The sequence below is a fragment of the Coloeus monedula genome (genome assembly GCF_965178545.1).
Source record: "Coloeus monedula genome assembly, chromosome: 21".
In the NCBI taxonomy this organism is placed as follows: Eukaryota; Metazoa; Chordata; class Aves; order Passeriformes; family Corvidae; genus Coloeus; species Coloeus monedula.
Genome location: NC_138801.1, coordinates 3,487,146 through 3,497,802, shown reverse-complemented (window position 1 = coordinate 3,497,802; position 10,657 = coordinate 3,487,146).

Here is a 10,657-nt window from a genome sequence, read left to right as displayed (position 1 = left end):
TGCAGATCCATTGGGAAGCAGCAAGACCCAGAGCTGCAGGAGAGAGTGGGGTTTGGGCACCTCAGATCAGCCGCAGGATGGGGCTGGGAGTCTCCTCTCTCACTGGCAGGGCCCGTCCAGGAGAAGAGCAAGGAGGTGGGAAAGAGCATCGTGGTGAGTCTGCCTGAGGGCAGCCCCTGTTCTGTACTGCGTGCGCCTGGGTGGACAAACAAGCTCTGGAATCCTGGCCAAAAGCCCTGGGAAAATCACAATATCCATTTGTGAAATTTCCTGCCCCTCAGCAGGTCAGGGATGGGCTGGCTGAGGCATCCACTGGAGGGTGCCCAGAGCTTTCACCCGTCAAGGAACCACTGGCTCAGAGCTGTTGTTGTCCTCCCGTTATCCTCTGTTTTCCTCCCTCTGCTTTGGCCCGAGGCCATCCCAGCGTTTCCCTCCCTGCTCCTGCAGAACCCAGTCCCACAACGGATGCCATGTCACTTGAAAAGCTACTTAGTGCTCTTTATTATCTGGTCATTATTTTTCCACTGAAGTCTGAGATAAGCAAAGCATAAATCAAACCAGAACAGGAGCCACTTGGAGCAGGTAAAGCATGGAAAAGATTTTAATCAGTGATTCTGGGCAAGAAAAGCAAAAAGAGGGAGAGGGAGGGAGGAAAGGGGAGGGGGGAGAAACAAAGAAAGGGAAAGAAACACCACTTGTTGTTTGTGGGATGAAGACAAATGTTTCCAAAGCCACATTTTCCACATGACGCCCAGTAAAAGCTCTCGGTTTGATTATTAATCACAGGGCAGCCTCCATCCATCACTCCATCCCTCCGTGCCTCCCGAGCTGTTTGATGTGCCACCCTCCGCCCTCTCCTCCCACAGCCCCCGCAGTGGGCAGCTGTGACAGGGGACAGCAAAGCCCGGGAAGTTGTTCCAATAAAGAAAATGCCATCAAATAAATAGAGGAGGAAATAAATAAGAGACTATCAGGGGAGCTGCTGCCGTGCCGGTTGGATCCCTCTGCCTCTCGAGACTTCTGGAGAGCTGCTGACACTGGGAGCGTCTTCTGAAATGGATGGACTTTGCCTCTTGCCTCATACATCTGTTTAATGACCTCTCCTCGCAGGCACTTGACATGTGATTTATGGGATATAAATTTTACCTCTTTGCTCGGGTGTCGCAATCCCCGCGTTCCGCAAGGTGAGAGCACCTCGCCCCGCCGGGATGCCGGGCTGGCTCCCTCGGCTTCCTGCTCGCCGAACTTTCTTCCTCGGGCCCTTCCTTTAAAAAGCAAAATAAAAAAACCCCAAACAACAACCCCCCCCCCCCAAAAAAAAAAAAAAAAAATCCAACCCCTCTAACAGACCTTAAAAAATGTGTTTTTTCCTCTCTGAAAGAAAACTGCTGCTGACACAGCGTTCAAGGCTGGCAGTGCTTTTCAAAAAAAAGCTAACAGCAGCATCCCAGCTGATTTCCTGCAAATAATAATAATAAATACATATATAAATAAATAAGTCCTTAATTCTTTTACTGGCATCTGTAGCCTCTAATTCATAAATTCATCAGGACTTTCCCAGGATGTCAGTTTTGGCAAATGAGCCCTGAGTTGCTTCATGCTAATGGAGCGGTGGGCTGCCTGACCTCAGGAAATAGAGAGGCCAAACATGAAAAAACAGAGCCGGGTTCAAGGCTGGGGCTGTGAACCCCAGATTTGAGGGTGAGGTCGGCAAAGGGTCAGGGAAGCATTGTGTGCAGCGCGAGGGAGAAACGCTGGTTTCTATTTAAAGCCTTTCATGCCGCTGCCAGAGCCCTCTCGGCATTGTGTGCGGGAGCAGCCCGGCGATTGAGAAATGCGCCTTGGAGATCCTGACTGCAGGAATGGGGAAAGATTGGAAACAGCCACACTCACGTGTTGCGAGCCAAACCCTCCCCTACCTTGGGAAGAAAGGGAGGGCGAGATCTGCCTGGCTCTTTTCAGCGGCTAACGCAGATGGATTTGCTTTGGCATTTAAGGGTGATGGATGTGCCAGGTACTATTCATTAGGAATGATTTGTTGGGGCCAGCGTAGCTCGCCTGCCCATTAGGACGCATTTACTTTGCAGGTTAGTAATGATGGGTGCTCTTAATAGTTCCTAAGTATCGGAGGGCATTAAAAAGCCCTGGAAGAGAAGGCTATCAATATTTACAGCTTCAATTTGTTGGGGGAGGAAACCAGAGCGTGTGCCTAGAAGGGGTGTCCGCCCCAGTCCCTGCTCCCAGAGGTGGGTATTGGCATGGAGAAGGCTGAGGCAAGCTCTGAATGCGGTTGTGCTTTGCCCCCAGTGCATCCCAGTGATGCGGCAGTGGCAGCTTGTTTGGCTCCTTCTGGGGGAAACTGGGGCCCAACTCCAAATTTGGGTGCACAGACCCAGCGGCAGAGCCTGGCAGCCCCAGGTGAGCCACAGTCCTGTTGGGTTTGCCTCTCCACCAGCACCACGGGCCATGATCAGAGCAGGCAGAAGGTCGTTCACTGAGGGATGATTACAGCTAATACATCCCAATTCCCTTCCCTTGCCCTCCCCCCCGGCACGGCGCGGGCTTGGCTCGGAGCGAGATCCTGTTAACAGCCCTCAGCCGATGGGCAGCCATTTACTTAAGCCCCGATTTTTCATTAAAATAGCACATATGGCTATCAAGCATCGCAAGGTCACGGGACTGCATTGTCTCAGCTTAATACGATGCCATTAAGGCTGGACCATAACGTCCCCGATACAGCAGGTTCAGCAGCGCAAGATCAAGCATTGGGCAAGACTGCAATTTCCTCCTGTCCTCCTGCTATGATCTTATCAAAGCCTGACTGATCTCCACGTACCAAATCGTGCTGGAGAGCATTAAATATCGTGAAAGGCTCCGTTTCCAGCAGCCCGTGGGGAGGGTGGGTCACAGTCCGGCTCCCTTGGTGTTACACCATCCCTCTTCCGCAGGGGAGTCAGGATGGGGCGGCTCAAGCATCCAGGCTGAGAAATCAGTGTGAGTTCATATTTTATCTTTACCGTTGGTGCTGGGTTTTATTTTGAAGCCTGACCTCTTAATCAAGCCCACGTGAGTCTGAGTCTAATTTTGCTGCCCTCACGGCCGCGGTGCTGGCCTGGGACCCTCGTCACGGTGGCCATTCCTGCTCTGTGTAACCTTCAGCAGCCCTCTTATTTCTCTCTCAGATAACTAGACAAGAATAATTCCTTTCTTCCAGCTTTTATCTTCCTGTCTGAGCTACAGGTGCCTGCATGGAGTCCCTTTATTTTACCGCGCAGAGTTTCTGGCCCAGCAAGGCCCTGCTCTCCGTACTCGACGAGATGCAGGAAGGCTGGAGAACAATTACGGAAGAGAAGCAGAGGTAGGAAAAGGCAGACTGGAAGCTGTCTGGTGGCTTTATTAAGCTATGCAAAGAGGTGGCACTCAGTGACTCCCTGGCACTGGCACGAGGTGTGTACGTGTGCCCGGGTGGGAGGTTTCGTGCTGAGATGAAAGCGTGTAAATAAAGGCAGGTTTGCGTGAGCAGCAGCCCTGCCAAAGAGGAAAATCTCTCACAAGATCTCCACCAGAAGGGTTTGCAGAGCAAACAGAAGTGTTGTTTCATCTCAAAGGATGCCAAGCCCCACCGAGATGTGAGGAAGGAATGGCAAGGACCCCATGGAAGGAACATGGTGGCTTTTTCCAGCACACACTGAGCACCCGCAGCCGTGCTGGGTCAGTGAGGCTGGGCAGGGACCAGAGGGCCCCACTGGGAAGGGGTTTCTTTGCAAAGCAGACTCACCAACTCCCCAAAAATGAACACAGATACAAAAGCCAAGCTCCTCTGCCATCATTTGAGCCAGAACAGCTTGAAAGATAATGAGCTAATTGAGCAGTGGAGGCCATCTCCCCACAGCTATGTGTCAGCTCCTGTTATCCGCTCCGGAACGCTTGCTGAGAATACACAGATCCTCTCTGGAGGTATTGATCATTTATTTTCCAGGCCCTGTGCTGCCCCTTCCCCTGGGCAGGCAGGGATGGAGGCCGAGGGTGGCCGTGCCGGGCTCCCCCCACAGACAGCCCGTCAGCTGCAATTGTTTTCTAGTGAAAATAGATGTTGGGTATCGATCCCTCTCCTCCCGTGGAGTCCGGGGGCCTTCTCCTTAGTTACTCTAATAAAACACAACTAATTAAATTTGTGCCTTGCTTTTTCAATATTGCATTATCCTAATTACTAATTAAGGGGGACCACGTGTAAGGGGTAGGCATTATTCCCTGCAAAAGATCCCCCTAATGGCCTAAATGACATCTCGGGGAAGGAGGAAATCTTTTAGCAAAGGCCAAGACTGAGGCTTGGGAAGGGATCCCTGGGGCCAATTTAACGAGAGGCTCTTTAACCCTTCAGTTGCTGCCCTGGAATGTGCTGAATCATGGATTAGCTGGGAAAACGCCAGTGCAAAGCTGTCCTGCACGTGGCAGGCAGGGAAAAGGGAAAATTGGGGTGGAATTGAAAGGAATGGGGGCATCTCTGCACAGAAAGCACGTCAGGGGAGAGTTGAGGAAGCGGCTTTTCAAGAGGAGTGCGTTGCCCACTCCCACACGTCCTCCCACGCAGCCTGGCGTGGACATTCCGGCCGTCCGGCCCGTCCGGGGACATACCAGAGCTGGGGCTTGGCAGGGAGGAACGAGGCCTTTCAAGCCTGTACTCGACATCCTGCTCTTGTCAGGGCTGTGCCAGAAGGGCTTTGTTATGTTCCAAGTGGCAATCAAACACCCAAAATCACAGACAGCATTTTTTGGGGGACTGCTGCCAGTGGGGAAATCTCACTGCTCTGCACTTCAGGAGCCCCCAGTGGCTCCAGGTAATGGAGCACTGGGACTTGTGACACCAAATTAAAGCCAGGCTTAAACCAGACTGCTGGCAGAGCAGACTAAGCCGGCCTCTACACAAAGATCTTTGAATAAATCCCAAACTTCCTTTAACACGCCCCAGGGCCTAAAGCCTGTGGCGGGCTCGCTGACCCCCTCCCTGCTGGAGCACCCTCGGTTGGAGTTCACCAACATTTTCATTTCGTTTTCCGTGTGAGCCGCCGCTCACGCTCCGGCTGTTCTGGCTCCGTAAGTCACCGGCTCATTTCTCACACGGCTCTTTTTAGAAACATATTTCCCCCCGTAAATACAAGGCTTGGAAGTGTGAGCTGAGATTCACGCTGAAAGGAATTGGGGAAGAATAGCAAATAGGTACTTGTTGGAGGGGAAAAAAAAATATCATACTTTGGGCATTGTAGAGAGTTCCACAATGCTGGGACTCAGGAAGAGCAGCTCTGCCACAGATTTTGGCGTTCACTGGAGCTTCCCAGGGCAGCAATGATCCTTCACCTTTGGGATGAAGCTTTCAGGTCTTCACTCAGGAGGAGTCACCAGCATTTGACATCTGGAGAAGCTGAGGCACCAAAACAGGGACTGTTCCAGGTCAAGCACCTTTCAAACCCTCCCCATTTCCCTTTCCGTGGTGGTTTGCATGCTGCTTTTTGTAGCACTGCTACAAACAAAAATTGGCCAAGGAATCATTAATGGAAATTTCAGAAGACTCCAAACAATATCAATGTCTATGATTTGGCATCCTGTTGGTTTCCATTCTGCCCACAAGTTAAACTGATCACGGCTCTGTTTTGGCTTATTTTATCTCTCCCTTCTGCGGAGTGATTGAAATCTTAATAATCAAGGATAATACCGACGCCAAAGTTTTAAGCAATAAACATATAAACAGAATGAAGAGAAGCAGAATGCTCACGTCTCTCAACAGTGCAAATGGTTCAGTTTTATTTTGCTGTAGCAGATGTTAAGTTTCCAATAATAAAATAAAATAAAAAATCTAAGGGAGACATTTAGCAAAGTATAGCTTTACACTCCAGAGTTATCACTCCAATTTCAACTGGGACCATAAAGTTTTATGAGCTATTAAATTGCCCTAAACCTCCTTTAACACACCAGCTCTAATGTTGGAGATTAACCATTTAGAAAAAGGAGGTTACCTTGGCTGAGATCGGGCCATTTTCCTGCACTCTGCTTCAGTCAATAACACTTTGCTGTGGCAGAGCCATTTGCTGGGTGTGTGGTTGGTAATTAGCCCGCATGCCCTGCAGGTAATGCAGCTGCAGGAGCTCCCATCCCTCCCACGGCGCCAGGAGCATCCGCGGGGACCGGGATGGATGCTCAGGGGGCAGAGGGAACATCTCAGCTCCTTGGCTGGCGGCAGGATTGCTTCCCCCATCCCCTCACCCATTCAATAGGGATGCTCTTGGTTTCTTCTTCCTCCATTTCACAGAATTTCAGACTCATTTGGGTTGGAGGGAGTTTAAACCTCATCCAGTCCCACCCCCTGCCATGGGCAGGGACACCTTCCACTATCCCAGGTTGCTCCAAGCCCTGTCCAACCTGGCCTGGGACACTTCCAGGGACAGGACAGCCACAGCTTCTCTGGGCAACCTGTGCCAGGGCCTCCCTACCTCAAAGGGAATAATTTCTTCCTAATGTCCCATTTAACCCTGCCCTCCTTGTCAAAAGTCTCTCTCAAGGCTTCTTGTAAGCCCCCTCTAGGTACTGCAAGGTGCTCACGAAGCCTTCTCTTCTCCAGGCCGAACAATCTCCAGTTTCTTTTTTGTTTGGGTGACAAATCCATCTGAACATGGCCTTTGACTGTGTTTTATTACTTTGCAGAAGAGACCTTTGATCCTGACTTGAATGCCCTGGATGTTGGAGTGAAACTTCCTGACCCAGGAAAAGGTTAACAGCAACTTCCATTTGCACTTGCAGAGCTCTTTCCAGAGAGGGGACTTAAAAACCCTCTGGCCACATCCACAGTATCACAACGCCCTCCAGAAGCCCAGGCTTGTTTGACTGATTTTTAAACAGGCACAAACGCAGGAGCAGAGGTGGCCTGGATCCATGGGATGATCCTCAGCCTGCCAAAGGAGACCTGTGGGGCTTTGCCACCTCCAATCTGCCAAATCACCAACCTTCACCCCCTGCTGAACTGGGCTGTGACCCTCAGGGCACCAAACCTCTGGCCAGGTCATCATTTTGTGTGTAAGGTAGTCCAGCTGCCTTGCCACATCTGGAAACATCTGTCTTGAGAGACCTGAGCAGCGTGGGGCTGTCTCACGCTGATGACTTGCAGGGATCTGGCGTTTCTCCTAAAATTCCTGCCTTAGCTCCTCTTCTGCCATAAGCTCTGGAAATTCTCTCCTGCTTGGCTGCCTTGGAGCCCTGCTGAGGGCTGGGGTGCAGGGGAGGGCCCTGACATTAAATCAGAGAATCACAGAAATCACAGAATGCTTTGGGTTGGGAGGGACCTTCAAGATCAAGTTCCAGCACATTTCCACCTTTCCCTGGTGTTCCCTTGAACCTTTTGGGACCACGTGGGAAGCCCTCAGCAGGAGAAGTGGGAGCTGCTTCCCAGGAATGAACGGTGACCACAGAGCCCGGGGAAGAGCCAGGCTGGACCCTCACAGCTTGGGGTTAATGTGCACAGAGCCAGGGGACGGAGAGGCGCTGGGAGAGGGTGGCTCCTTCCCGGGAGGAGTTTGGAAAGAAAGGGTAACCCCTGCTCTATTTTTGAAAGAAATGTCTCAGAGGCCTTCTCCTGCATCCTGCAAAGGCCACTGCCAGCGATCTGCAGCAGCACGGGGGGGCTTGGCAGCCCGCAGGGGTGGGAAATGCCTCCTCCCAAAAGCCTGATTCCCATTTCCCCCGAGATAAGATCTGCAAAGACTCGTTTTTCCCCCTAAATTTTTTTGAAGGCATTTCCTATTTGGAGCCTTTATGGGTGGTTTCCCCTGGCTGAGGGCTGAGCAGTCACCTCCCCAAGGCAGGCAGGGTGGCTTCCCCACGCACTCACTGCCCTGAAGAACCTTGGGGAGATGCTTCAAAGCCTCTGGTACCTGTGAGAAGAGCGAGCCAGACCCCACCATCAGCCTCCTACATTACAGCACAGCCCACATTCCAGGTGTGGCTCCTCTGGAGAGCCTTTGCTTTCTTCCCAACCATCTGCTGTGGTTCAAGTCCTACCTGGGACTTAAATTCATGTACAAGTTGGTGCAACAACCCAGCATGTTCTGGGGGGCGGGAGGAGGTTGTCCAACTTTGATCGTTCCTGGCACTTTGAGGACATGGTTCACCAGGTCTGTGCTCACTGCAGCCTTTTTCTTCTTGATTCAAAAGATGCATTTTGCTGTCTGAGGTGCCTCAGACATCAGCAGAAACTGCATTAAGAACAGCAGAATTTTCCATTTGAGTTCTCTTTAACTGCATTATAGTGCCATGAAGTTAAACATTACATAGGTACATAAATAGGGTTGGGCTCGATGATCTTAAAGGTCTTTTCCAACCTAAATGATTCTGTGATTCAATCCAGCAAGCCCCGGGCTTCAGAAAGGCTCTGACTAAGCCAATCTTCAGTGCTACAGCTGTGTCCCATGTCCTGTATGACAGAAAAACAAGGTTTAACTGATGTCAGCTTGGAGAATAATAGGGCAGTCCATCTAAAATTAGCTGGAGGTCGAAACTTTTCAAGCCATCCCTTCTTCTGCAACTGGGGAAGAAATCCCTCAGCTGCAGCACCCTGCTTTGCTGTGGATATTTCAGTTGAGCAACTTTGAAGGCTGAGTCAGAGAGATTTCCTAACACCTCTTCCCTGCCCGCACTCCCCAGATAGCAAACACCGGCTCTGGGAGACAGAAAAACACTGTTCTCACTCATCCCAACTGGAGCTGGCCAGCCTGGAGTCACATGGATGTTCAGTGGTTCCCTTCCCAAGGGCTGCGATTTTTCTCTCTGCAATTTTAATTACCCTCAACTATCGCTGGGATGAGGGACAGCCTAAAAATGCTGCATATCCTAATAGTGCTCGAGCTCTCCGTTTTCTTCTTCCAAACCCTCCTCTCTTGGGTTGAAGCAGCCCTGGAAGAGCAGTCTCACTCTTTACTGGTCCCTACAAGAGCATCTTCCTGGGAAGTAAGGCCCAGCTGGAGCAGGAGTGGTCTCAGGTGGCAGCCACAATGCCCCAGCTTGCTCTGCTGGGGGCTCCTGTCCCCACACTCTGTGTTGTCCTCACTCTTGGTCAGAGGGAGTAGCAGACCCAACACCCCACGAGGTGCTTTGTTACAAAACCTTCATAGTTAAATTAATGAAAGGAAATGCAAAGTCCTCTCCAAACCAGAGGCTGGGCAGCATTTCCATCCCATTCATCTGCCTGCTCCAGCTCCTCTGCTTCCCTCCTGCTGTACGTAGATGGAGAATGCAAATAGCATGGTGAGAGATGTGACCTTTTGGCTGAATGTCACCAAGTCCTGCAGCTCTGGGAGTGTTTGCACTCAGTCGTTAGCTTTAGCCTCTCCAGTTATTTATACATATCCCTGTAAAACTCCATGGGATGACTCAAGGATGGCTTTGACCTTGGTTGTGCTGGTGGTTTGATGGGCTGCAGTCCCTAAATGTTGTGTTCCTAACAGCAGTGTTGGCCTTTTAGTTTAGTAACCCCCAGCATGGACCTGGGTCTGCCACGGCCCTGGAAATGCCATCGTTCAAGGGTTGGGAAAACCAGCCCCAGGCTGAGATTAGACCTCCAACAATGGAGTCCTCTAAACTCCTGGCATGATATTTGGTGTTGGAAACCTAAAATCTAAGGGATTGAGCTTGAAATTCTTGAGGAATGTTTTAATTAATTGTGGAATTATAGAATCACAGAATGGTTTGGTTTGGGAGGGACTTTAATGTTTATCCAGTTCTAACACCCTGGGCAGGGACACCTTCCACTGTCCCAGGCTGCTCCAAGCCTCATCCAACCTGGCCTCAGACAATTCCAGGGATCCAAGGGCAGCCACAGCTTCTCTGGGCACCCTGTGCCAGGGCCTCCCCACCCTCACAGGGAACAATTTCTTCCCACTATCCCATCGAACCCTGCTCTCTTTCAATTTAAAGGCATTATTTTCCAGTTTAATCCCATTAATTGATGAACCAACTTCAAAGGCATCCCACAGCATCCCTGTGAGTCCGTGATGAACTGGGAATGACCACACCACCTGCTGCCAGTGTTGCTCCAGAGTGACAAACATCAGAAACTAAGCCCAAAATGCATCTTTGATGGCGCTGCAGGAAACCTTGTCCACACTGCCCATACCTGCAGGAACCTCGGTGCTCCCTCAGCCCTCGCCTCTCTGGGAGGGGGTTCTCAGGCTGAGTTGGTCTCAAACTATTCTCTCTGTGAGGATTTCATGCTGTTTGAGTTAAAAACTGCTCTCTGAAGCTCCCTCCAGGCGGGCAGCCTGCCTGGCTCCCAATACCAACGCGTGGCTTTTCTGCTGCTCTCCTCTTGCTGGAGCTCTGTTGAGTCTCATCCCAGCAGACAGGCTGACATTGCACACTGCCTTGAGACGAGGTTCAAATCCATCTCTGCTGCTCTGGAAGCAGTCAGCTGAGCCACGAGCACGGAGAGTGACTTCCAGCCCTGGGAGTGGGTCTGGGATGAGATTTGGAAGGCCAGGGATGGAGCAGGGAGGGATCCGAGTGGGGTTCCAGCAGCTCAGCCATGCCGGGTCTCTCTGTCCATCCTGTCAGACTCCATCCTGCCACCACCATCGCTTTGACATCCAAACCCTTTCCTCCTCCTTTTCATCCCTTA